General features: G+C 39.6%; 1 pseudogene; it reads left to right on the forward strand.

Annotated features, from left to right (window-relative positions):
* The window catches only part of LOC102826562, a 59,156-nt pseudogene extending 48,488 nt beyond the window's left edge, over positions 1-10,668 (forward strand).
* The last annotated feature ends 938 nt before the right edge of the window (positions 10,669-11,606 follow it).

The following is an 11,606-nucleotide window of genomic DNA, read 5'->3' on the forward strand; positions in this document are numbered from 1 at the left end:
TTATTATTATTCTCTTGTATTTGTGGTTTTTCTTTTGTTTCTCACCCAACAAAGGACAGAAACAGTGTCCACACAGCCCAGTCACAACCAACCCTCTGAAGCCCCACTGAATAGGCAAGAACCAGTACTAGCTGCCATATACCTGATCAATGACAACAACCAACATCAGTTAAACCAACCCTTATGTGCGCTGCACAAGTGGTAAACAGAGACCATGTGCACATGCTTCCATTCTCTAATTACACAGACCAGGAGGCAGTTAGTGAGTGCCTGAGAACATACCAATATGGTGGTGCTGTGCCATCAAGTTGGTTCCAACGCATAGTCAACCCTATATAGGGTTTCTGACACAGTCAATCTTTTCAAGACTAGAAAGCCTCATCTTTATCCCACAAAGTGACTGGTAGATTTGAACTGCTGACCTTGCGGACAGCCCAACATGTAATCATTATGCTACCAGGGTTCCCATGCCAACATACAATCATCAATTAAATACAAATATAATGACACTACAACGTTCTGGCAGCAACAAACAATTTCTGTTCACACAAAGAAAGAAGACAGAGTGGCTCAAACAAGTGACCAAGAAGCAAAGATAGAAAAAATTTTTTAGGTTAAAAAGACATTAAAACTCCATGAAAAGGAATTTAAGAGAATGATATTTAGGCACCTCCAAATGACTGACCTAAAGGTAGAGGAAAACAAGGAAGAATTCAAGAAAACACTACAAGAACAAACAAACAAAATAGATAAAGGATTAGAGACAATACAAAACCTGAAAATAGAAATCCAGAATAATAATAAGTTTTCAGAAATGGACAATACATTGAAAGGGCAAAGGAGTAGATTCTAATAAATGGAAGCACTAATTAGCAAGCTTAAAGCTAAATGTCTCAAAACTATCAAGCTAGAAGAAAACAGAAGGCAAAGAAGAAAAAAGAAGAAACAGAAAAGACACCATATGGGATACCATAAAGAAGAATAACTTACAAGTGATTGGAACACCAGAACAAGAAGAGACAAAGGCAAAGAACAGATGGATGAGGAATTGTTGGAAGACAATGTCCTTAGCCTCATGAAAGACAAGAAACTAAGTATTCATGATGCGAACGAACCTGAGGCAGGATAGACCCCAAAATAAGATCACCAAGACATATCATAATCAAGCTCTCTAAAGTTGAAAGCAAAGAATCCTGAGAGTAGATCAAGAAAAATAAAAAGTTACCTACAAAGAAGAACCAACAAGATTAAACTCTAATTTCTTAGCAGAAACCATGCAGGCAAGAAAGCAATGGAAAGACATATACAAAACTCTGAAAAAAACAGATAACTCCAATAATTATATCCCCAACAAAAGATGCCCTGTATCTATATGATCATGAAATAATAGCATTTCTAGGTAAACAGAAATCAAAAGAATATGTAATAACCAGATTAACTTTACTAAAAATACTAAGGGGAGTTCTTTGGACTGAGAACCAACAACAGCAGAAAACAGAATGAGATTTACATACACAACAACACATAGAACTGTATCAAGATATTGTGTTATTGTTGTTACATGCCATTGAATCTATTCCGACCCATACAGACCCTGTATAGGGTTTTCAAGGAGCAGCTGGTGAGCTTGAACCATCGACCTTGCAGCAAACGACTTTGCAATCTGACACATTAGCTCACAGTGCCACACCAAGATACAGAAGTATTCAAAGTATCCAAAGTACTGGAAGCACTCACTCATCTATGCCAGGAAACTTGGAAGACAGTTACCTGGCCAATCTATGGGAAGAGACCCTTATTTTGCCTATTCCAAAGAGAGGTGACCCAACAGAATGAAGAAATCATCAAACAATAATATAATAAACAAATAAAATAGTGCTGAAGGTAATTCAAAAGCAGTTGCTATAGTACATCAACTGAGAATTGCCATAGATTCAAACTGGATTGAGAAGAAGACATGGAACTAGGCATATTATTGTTAATGTCAGATGGATCTTGACTAAAGCAAAGAATATCAGAGGATGTTTAGTTGTGCTCTATTGACTTTGCAGTCTTTCAACTGTGTTATCACAACAAACTATGGATAATATTGTGAAATGGGTATTCCAGAACATTTGATTGTGCTCATAAAGAACCTCTACATAAACCAAAAGGCAGTCATCTATACACAATGAGGGACACTGAATAATTAAAAATCAGGAAAGGTATTACCAGGGTTGTAGTCTTTCACCCTATTTGTTCAATCTGTATGCTGAGCAAATTATCTGAGAAGCTGGATTATATGAAGAAGAATATCATATCAGGATTGGAGGAAGACTCAATTAAAACCTGCAATATGTAGATGATACATCTTTGCTGAAAATGAAGAGGACTTAAAAATATTTACTAGAGAAGATCAAAGACTTCAGTATGGATTATACATCAATGTAAAGAAAACAAAAATCCTCACAATTAGACCAATAAATAATATCATGATAAATTCAGAAAATTAAGGTGTGTCTGACCCAAGCCATGGTATTTTAAATAGCCTCATTTGCATGTGAAAGTTGGACACTGAATAAAACCACAGAAGAATTTATACATTTGAATATGGTGTTGGAGAATATTCAAGGTACCATGGCCTTCCAGAAGAAAAAGCAGTTCTGTGTCAGAAGAAGTACAGCCTGAGTGCTCCTTAGAAGCTAGGATAGTGAGACTTTATCTCTCATACTTCAGACATGCTATCAGGAGGGACCAGTTCCTGGAGAAGGACACCATACTTGGTAAAGTAGATGGTCAGAGCACAAGAGGAAGAACTTCCAACGAGATGGACTGACACCATGGCAGCAGTAATGGGCTCAAGCATAACAACAATTGTGAGAATGGCACAGGATCAAGTAGTACATCGTTCTGTTGTGCATAGGATTGCTATGAGTTAGAACTGACTTGATGGCACCTAACAACAATGACAACAACACAGTAAAACAAACCTACAAGACTGAAAATAAGGAGCCAGAGATATCAATTTATAATGAAGATAACTACAAAGCAAAAAGAAGGGAGATGTAGTTACAGAACTTCCAAATGGTGAGGAACACAGTAGATTTCAAGATAAAACAGATTGTTTTAATCTTGGGTGGAAATTAATAAATTTCAGGGTAACCTCAAAGAAAATTAATATACCATCACATCAGACCAAGAAAAAGATAAACCATAAAGATTTAGTAAACATTAAAACAATATCAATGAATAAAATTATAAGAAAACACATAAAATGAGCTTAGCACAGAAAATTATGTGAAACACAGAAACCAGCAGAACCATTAAAAAATATATATATATACTAAAATGACAGCAATCAATCCATACCTGTCAAAAATTATGTGGCATGTCCATTAATTAATTACACCACTCAAGAGACAGAGAGTAGCAGTTAGATAAGAAATCAGAATACTTCAATATGTTGTCTGCAATAGACATATTTTACACACAAAAACAAAAATAGATTAAAAATCAAAGGATGGAAAAAATATATCAAGCTAAAGGAAATGAAAAATAAGCAGGAATGGCAATATTAATTTCTGATAAAAGAGACTTTAAGGTAAAAGCCAACATCAGAAGCAAAGAAAGACATATCAATTGTCATACCAAGGGGTCAATTGAATAAGAGAACATAATCATAAGAAATAATATAAGTAAATACATAAATTTGACCTATGCTTCCAAATATATAAATTAAACTCTAATAGAATTAAAGAAAGAAATGGCTCTACAATAATAGTGGAAGATTTTAAATGCCACTTTAGATGAAGGACAGAACAACTAGAAAGAAAGTTGACAGCCACAGAAGAAATAAACAATACCATCGACCAAGTTGACCTCATAGACTTATACAGAACACTCAACCCAACAAGAGCACAATACACATTCTTTTCCAGTGCACATGAACATTCTCAAGAACAGACCATGTTAGGCCACAAAGCAAGCATCAATACATTTTAAAGCATTGAAATACTACAAATCATCTTTTCAGATCACAGTGCTATGAAATTAGAAAATAACAATAGAAAGATCAAGAGGGGAAAAATACCTCTCAAATACATGGAAATTGAGTAATACTGTGCTTAAAAACTATTGGGTAACAGGAGAAATAAAAACTGAAATTAAAAAAAAAAATCCCTGGAATTAAGAATGAAAACACAAAATAGCAAAACCTTGGGCCACACCACCAAAAGTAGTGTGTAGAGGGCAATTTACAGCAATAAATGCATACATCCAAAAAGAACAAAGAACCAGAATCAATACATTTAAGCCGCATCTCCAGAAATTAGAAACAGAACAGCAAAGTAAGTTTACTGCCACTATAAGAAAAGCAGTAATAAAAATCAGAGCAGAAATAAATGAGGCAGAAAAGAGAAAAACTGCAGAAAGAATCAATAGGACAAGCAGCTAGCTGGTTCTTCAAAAGGATTAACAAACTGGACAAACCTAACAAAAGAAAAGATGGAAAAGACATAAATAACACATATAAGAAACTACCTGGGTGATGTCACAACAGAACCAACAGAAATAAAAAGAATAAAAATAGAATATTATGAAGAGTTGTACTCCAACAAATTTGAAAATCTACAGGAGGTAGATGCATTTTTTGAAAGGCACAACCTACCTAATCTCACACAGAGTGAAATAGAAAACATGAAGCGATTTATAACAAAGGGAGAAATTGAGCAGGTCATCAAAAAATTTCCAATCAAAAATAGTCCAGGTCCAGATGGCTTCACTGGTGAGGTTTACCAAACATTCAGGAAAGAGCTGTCACCAATTCTACTCAAATTATTCCAGAATACAGAAGAGAATGGAAAACTTCCTAATACATTTCATGAAGCAAGCATAACCCTCATACCAAAACCAGGGAAGGACATCACTAAAAAAGAAAACTATAGACCAATATTCTTCATGAACATAGATGCAAAAATTCTCAACAAAATCTTAGCCAACAGAATTCACAACACATCAAAAAATAATGTATCATGACCAAGTGGGATTCACATCAGGGATGCAAGGATGGTTCAACATTAGAAAAACAATCAATGTAATCCATAATATATTTTTTTTTAAAAGGAAAAGAATCACATGATCATGTCAATTGATGTAGAAAAGGCACTTGATAAAATCCAACATCCATTCCTATAAAAACATTCAACAAAGTAGGAATTGAAGGAAAATCCCTCAACATAATTAAAAGCATATACACAAAACAAACAGCCAAGATCACTCTCAATGGAGAGAAATTGAAAGCCTTCCCTCCATGAATGGGAATCAGACAAGGATGCCCTTTATTATCACTCATATTCAATATTGTATTGGATGTCTTAGTCAGAGCTATAAGGCAAGATTGTGACATTGTTGTTGTTGTTATGCACCGTGGGAGTTGGTTCAATTGGGACATTAAAGGCATCCAAGTTGGCAAAGAGGAAGTAAAACTCTATTTGCAGGTGACATGATCCTATATACATAGAAAACCTCAAAGACTCAGCAAAAAAACCTACTAGAACTCATTGGTAGATTCAGCAAAGTGGCAGGGTATAAGATCAGCACACAAAAATCAGTTGGATTCCTCTATACTAATAATGACAGCAATGAAAAAGAAATTAGGAAAGCAATACCATTTACAATAGTTGCCCAAAGGATGAAATATTTAAGAATAAATGTAACCAGAGAAACAAGGGACCTATACAAAGAAAACTGCAAAACACTACTATAAGAAGCCAAAAGAGACTTACAAAAATGGAAGAATATACTGTGCTCCTGGATAGGAAGACTTAACATTGTGAAAATGTCAATACTGCCCAAAGCGATTTACACATATAACGCAATCCCAATCCAGATTCCAACAACATTCTTTAAAGAGATGGAAAAAACAATCACAAACTTTATATGGAAAGGAAACAGACCCAGGATAAGCAAAGCATTGCTTAAGAAAAGAACATAGTTAGAAACCTCTCACTCCCTGATTTCAAAATTTACTACATGGCTACAGTGCTCAAAATAGCCTGGTACTGGTACAATGAAAAATACATAGATCAGTGGAACAGCATCGATAATCCAGATATTAACCCATCCACATACAGCCAACTGATCTTTGACAAAGGACCAAAGTACATTGAATAGGAAAGAAATAGTCTCTTCAACAGACGCTGCTGGCAGAATTGGAAAACGATATGCAAAAGACTGAATTAAGACCTTAACCTCATACTGTACACAAAAACCAACTCAGCATGGATTAAAGACCTAAATGTGAATCTCAGAATTATAAAGGTCATTAATGAAAAAATAGGGACAAATTTAAGGGCCCTAATATAAGGCACTGGGATGCACTGAGATGCAATCCATACCGAAGGCTCTGTTCCTTGATCTTCATCAATAAATGTTTCAAGACCTCTTCACTTTCAGCAAGCAAGGTTGTATCATCTGCATATCGCAGGTTGTTAATGAGTCTTCCTCCAATTCTGACGCCACGCTTTTCTTCATATAACACAGCTTCTCGGATTAATTGCTCAGCATACAGGTTGAATAAGTGTGGTGAAAGAATGCAACCCTATCGTACCCCTTTCTTAATTTTAAACCATTCAGTGTTCATATGTTCTCTTTGAACAACTGCCTCTTGGTCCGTGTACAGATTCCTCATTAGCCATTAGAGAGATGCAAATGAAAACAACAATGAGATATCATCTCCCACCAGCAATAATAATGAAGTTCAAAAAACAGAGGACAATACATGCTGACAAGGATGTGGAGAGACTGGGACCCTCCTACCCTGCTGGTGGGAATGCAAAATGGTTCAACCACTCTGGAAAACAGTATAGCACTTCTTTAGAACATTGGAGGTAGAAATACCATATGATCCATCAATCCCTCTACTTGGTAAATAGCCACAAGAAATATGAGCCATAACATGAATAGATACATGCACACCAATGTTCATAGCAGCACTGTTCACAATAGCAAGAAGATGGAGAAAGCCTAAGTGCCCATCAATAGAAGAATGGGTAAACAAACTTTGGTAATACACACAATGGAATATTATGCTACCTTGAAGAATAGCAAGGTAGCTGTAAGCCACAACATAACATGGGTGAACCTTGAGGACGTTATGCTGAGTGAAATTAGTCACAAAAGGACAAATACTGCATAAGACCATTATTATAAAATCTTAAGAAAAGATACCTCCTATACTAAAATAATTTGTTGTTTATGTGGTTGGGGGTGTGGGGATGAGCCAGTAGAGCACAGGGTAGGGAATAGACACATAGTCCAGGTATTAGGGATAGCAATACACAAGAAGTGGGAAGGAGATGGAGAAACAAGGTGGATAGGGGAACACGGAGGCAGGTTTGCAGGGGCTAAATGGAACAGAGGTAAATAGTGATGTATGCTCAACCTTAAAACAACAGGGCTCTGTGATACAGGGATCAAGGCATAGACTGAATGGGTTAAAATGATGAAATAATGTTAGGATACTTTACTGTCTTACGAATAATGGTTTCTTTTGCCTACCACTGTAAAATAGACAGTTGAGTGGGATAGAAATGAATATCAGGAAACATGATTATGGAAAGCTTGTAAGCCCCTCTTCAAGCTATAACTAATTGGAATACCTAAAAGAGGTACTAAAATTTGCCCAGTGAAATAGGCTTCCTGTGGAGCCTTTGTAGGGCTATAGACCTTAGGTGGAATCCTGAGCCCCATCCGGAACCTTCTAATGTGGGACATTCCTATTTGGAAGGACAAGCAAACCAGCCTGGAATAGCTAGAGGAACAGAAGATACTTCTTGAAAGAAAGACTAGCAGGAAAAGTACAAAATAAAAATGGCAGTCTGATTGGCTACTACAAAAACAAGCAAGTTGTTCACTGGGGAGCCATCAAGACAAGCAATCAAGTCCCTTCAGGACAAACTCCACTCTAAGACTGAAATTCAAAGAGAACAGATGAGCAGGCATGTAAGCTTGCTGGTGACGACACTGGTGTCCTGGTGAGTAGAAGAGGGAAAAGGCAGCAATGAAGACATGATCTGAGTTCGACCATGTACCATAGATTCCCATCGACCTGGAGTTGAGAGAGAGAAGAGGAGGGGTTGGCTGGTCCAAAGTGTGTTGAGACCTGTGGACTCTTGAGTCCATGGACAAGAACATAGCCACAGAGGGCTGGAGCTTAGAGCAAAGCGCCCAGCTGATGTGAAGTGGGGGGAGATGCACAACAACGCCCAAACTTGTAGATAGTACCCATTCGACCTGATCTCCACAGCTTGATGATCAGAACTCAACTAGAGGAAGATAAAAGATAAAGAAAAGAAGTATAAGTTTCTACAATTTGATGAACTTGACCTATATTTATAGATGCCATAGCTCAATATACCAACTGTGGAGGACTTGCGGAATGTACTTTTTCGTGGTGTACATTATTACATATGCTGAAGTGTTTTTTAAAAAGAGCTAAAATCGTGTCCAGTGAAAACAGCAGCAAGGGTCACCGTCCTCTCCCGCGGGATCCACACCAGCCATCCCCAAAGTCCGCATAAAAACCATTAAAACGTCCTCTGGGGAAATTAAGAGAACAGTGACCAGAGTGCTGCCAGAAGTCAACCTTGACGCTGGGAGAAAGCCTTCGGAGCAGACGAGCTCTGTCCTCTCCTCTCCTCCCAAGGCGCCTCTCCAGTCGGCGGTCGTTTCCTATGCTGTAATCCCCGTGGAGCTGACACCTAAGCAGGTCACCCACCATTAAGCCCGTGGCCACTGCCTTCCTCCACGTTTCTGCCAAGACGGCGGGGTTTCAAGTCATCAATCTGAAGCTGGCTAACAACACAACGGTGAAAGCCACGGTCATATCTGCGGCCTCTGTTCAGAGTGCCAGCAGTGCCATCATCAAAGCTGCCAACGCCATCCAGCAGCAAACCGTTGTGGTGCCAGCATCCAGCCTGGCCAACGCCAAACTCGTGCCAAAGACTGTTCACCTTGCCAACCTTAACCTCCTGCTTCAGGGTGCCCAGGCCACCTCTGAACTCCGCCAAGTGCTAACCAAACCTCAGCCATAAATCAAGCAGGCAACAATCAATGCAGCAACCTCGCAACCAACCACCCAAAAAGGTGTCTCGGGTCCAGGTGGTGTTGTCCCTGCAGAGTTCCGTGGTGGAAGCTTTCAACAAGGTGCTGAGCAGTGTCAATCCAGTGCCAGTTTACATCCCCAACCTCAGTCCTCCCGCCAATGCAGGCATCACCTTACCGACGCGTGGTTACAAAAGCTTGGAATGTGGAGACTCCTTTGCGCTTGAAAAGAGCCTCACCCAACACTACGACAGACGGAGCGTGCGCATCGAAGTGACGTGTAACCACTGCACAAAGAACCTCGTTTTTTACAAGTGCAGCCTCTTGTCCCATGCCCATGGGCACAAGGAGAAAGGCATCGTGATACAGTGCTCCCATTTGATTCTAAAGCCAGTCCCAGCTGATCAAATGATGGCTTCCTCACCAAGCAATACTTCCACTTCTGCTTCCACTCTGCAGAACTCAGTGGGAGCTGGCACACACACGGGAACAAAAATCCAGTCTGGCATCACTGGGACAGTCATATCCACTCCTTCCAGCACTCCAATCATTCCAGCTATGCCTCTAGACGAAGACTCGTCCAAATTTTGTAGACATAGTCTAAAATGTTTGGAGTGTAATGAAGTTTTCCAGGACAAGACGTCTCTTGCTACCCATTTTCAGCAGGCAGCAGATACAAGTGGACAAAAGACATCCACCATCTGCCAGATGCTGCTTCCCAACCAGTGCAGCTTTGCATCCCACCAGAGAATCCATCAGCACAAGTCTCCTTACACCTGCCCAGAGTGTGGGGCCATCTGCAGGTGGGTGCACTTTCAGACCCACGTCACCAAGAACTGTCTGCACTACACAAGGAGAGTTGGTTTTCGGTGTGTGCACTGCAACGTTGTGTACTCGGACGTGGCTGCCCTAAAATCCCACATCCAAGGTTCTCACTGCGAAGTCTCCTACAAGTGTCCCATCTGTCCAATGGCATTTAAGTCCGCCCCAAGTACACATGCCCATGCCTACACACAGCACCCCGGCATCAAGATAGGAGAACCCAAAATCATCTATAAATGTTCCATGTGTGACACCGTAGTCACCCTGCAAACCTTGCTGTATCGCCACTTTGACCAACACATTGAAAATCAGAAGGTGTCTGTGCTCAAGTGTCCAGACTGTTCTCTCTTATATGCCCAGAAGCAACTCATGATGGACCATATCAAGTCGATGCATGGAACATTGAAAAGTATTGAAGGACCTCCAAACTTGGGTATAAATTTGCCTTTGAGCATTAAACCTGCAACTCAAAACTCAGCAAATCAAAACAAAGAAGACACCAAGACCATGAACGGGAAAGAGAAGTTGGAAAAGAAATCTCCATCTCCCGTGAAGAAATCCATGGAGCCCAAGAAAGTGGCTAGTCCTGGGTGGACGTGTTGGGAGTGCGACCGGCTGTTCACGCAGAGAGATGTTTACATATCGCACATGAGGAAGGAACACCCCTGCCGCCAGTGTGACAAGTCTTTCAGCTCCTCCCACAGCCTGTGCCGTCACAGTCGGATCAAGCACAAAGACATTAGGAAAATGTATACCTGCTCGTAAGTTAGAACTTCTAATGTGAGAGACGCAGTGAAACAGTGACATTGGAACTTCGGAAGGTTTTTGTTTGTCCCCCTTCCGATTTGATCACTAACCTTCGATTCTCCATCTTCTCCATGGTTTATAGCCTCCATTTTTTAATTCTGTTCTGTTGTTTGGCCTGTCGTTTTTCTGCTTGGATTATAACACTTACAAATATGAAAATAAAAGGAAGCACTCCCTTGCAAAAAAAAAAAAAAGAGCTAAAATGAGTAGAAATACTGTTGACTGATGGTACATGGAAGAAATTATAATCATTGTAATGAAACGGGGTGTATGATTTGTTGAGTGTAAAACTGATGATCTGCCCTGTAGACTTTCACTCAAGTCACAATAAAAACTTAAAAAAACAAAACAAAACAGGGAAGGAGTCTTCACATTCAAAATCAATCCTATCTCTTCTGTATACAGCATTGATAGGGATGGGTGACTTAGACATTGGATACCTAAAATGGGAGGGGCTATGAAGGTACGAAGTGCCTGGCTTACGAGTTTTCAAGTGGGAGTCTAGTTTCTAGTGTGCCAGGGAAGGTAGAATACCCACTAAATAGTTTTCATCTTGTCTAGATGGGTCTGGTGAGAGGAAATGGGGATAAGATTTTTATGATTCAATAGTGAGTTTGTTATAATGTCTAATTATGACTGTCACAACTGTAAATGTAGAAGTTTTGTAACAAAAAGAGGGGAGTAGTTATTCTTGCAGTTAGTCCAGGAATAGAGAACTCTAGGACCATTGAGGGAGAGGAGCACAAGTGGAATGTGAGACCTTGTCCAGAGAAGAAACAACACCAGAAATGGAGGCAGAGATGAGAGCATGGAGAAAGAGAGCAGCTGAGGACTCTAGACTCATGGAAAGAGAACAGCTGTGTGCTGTCAGCCAGGTGCTGGTGGCCAGGGGGCAG

The sequence above is a fragment of the Chrysochloris asiatica genome, unplaced genomic scaffold (genome assembly GCF_000296735.1).
Source record: "Chrysochloris asiatica unplaced genomic scaffold, ChrAsi1.0 scaffold00169, whole genome shotgun sequence".
NCBI classification, from domain to species: domain Eukaryota; kingdom Metazoa; phylum Chordata; class Mammalia; order Afrosoricida; family Chrysochloridae; genus Chrysochloris; species Chrysochloris asiatica.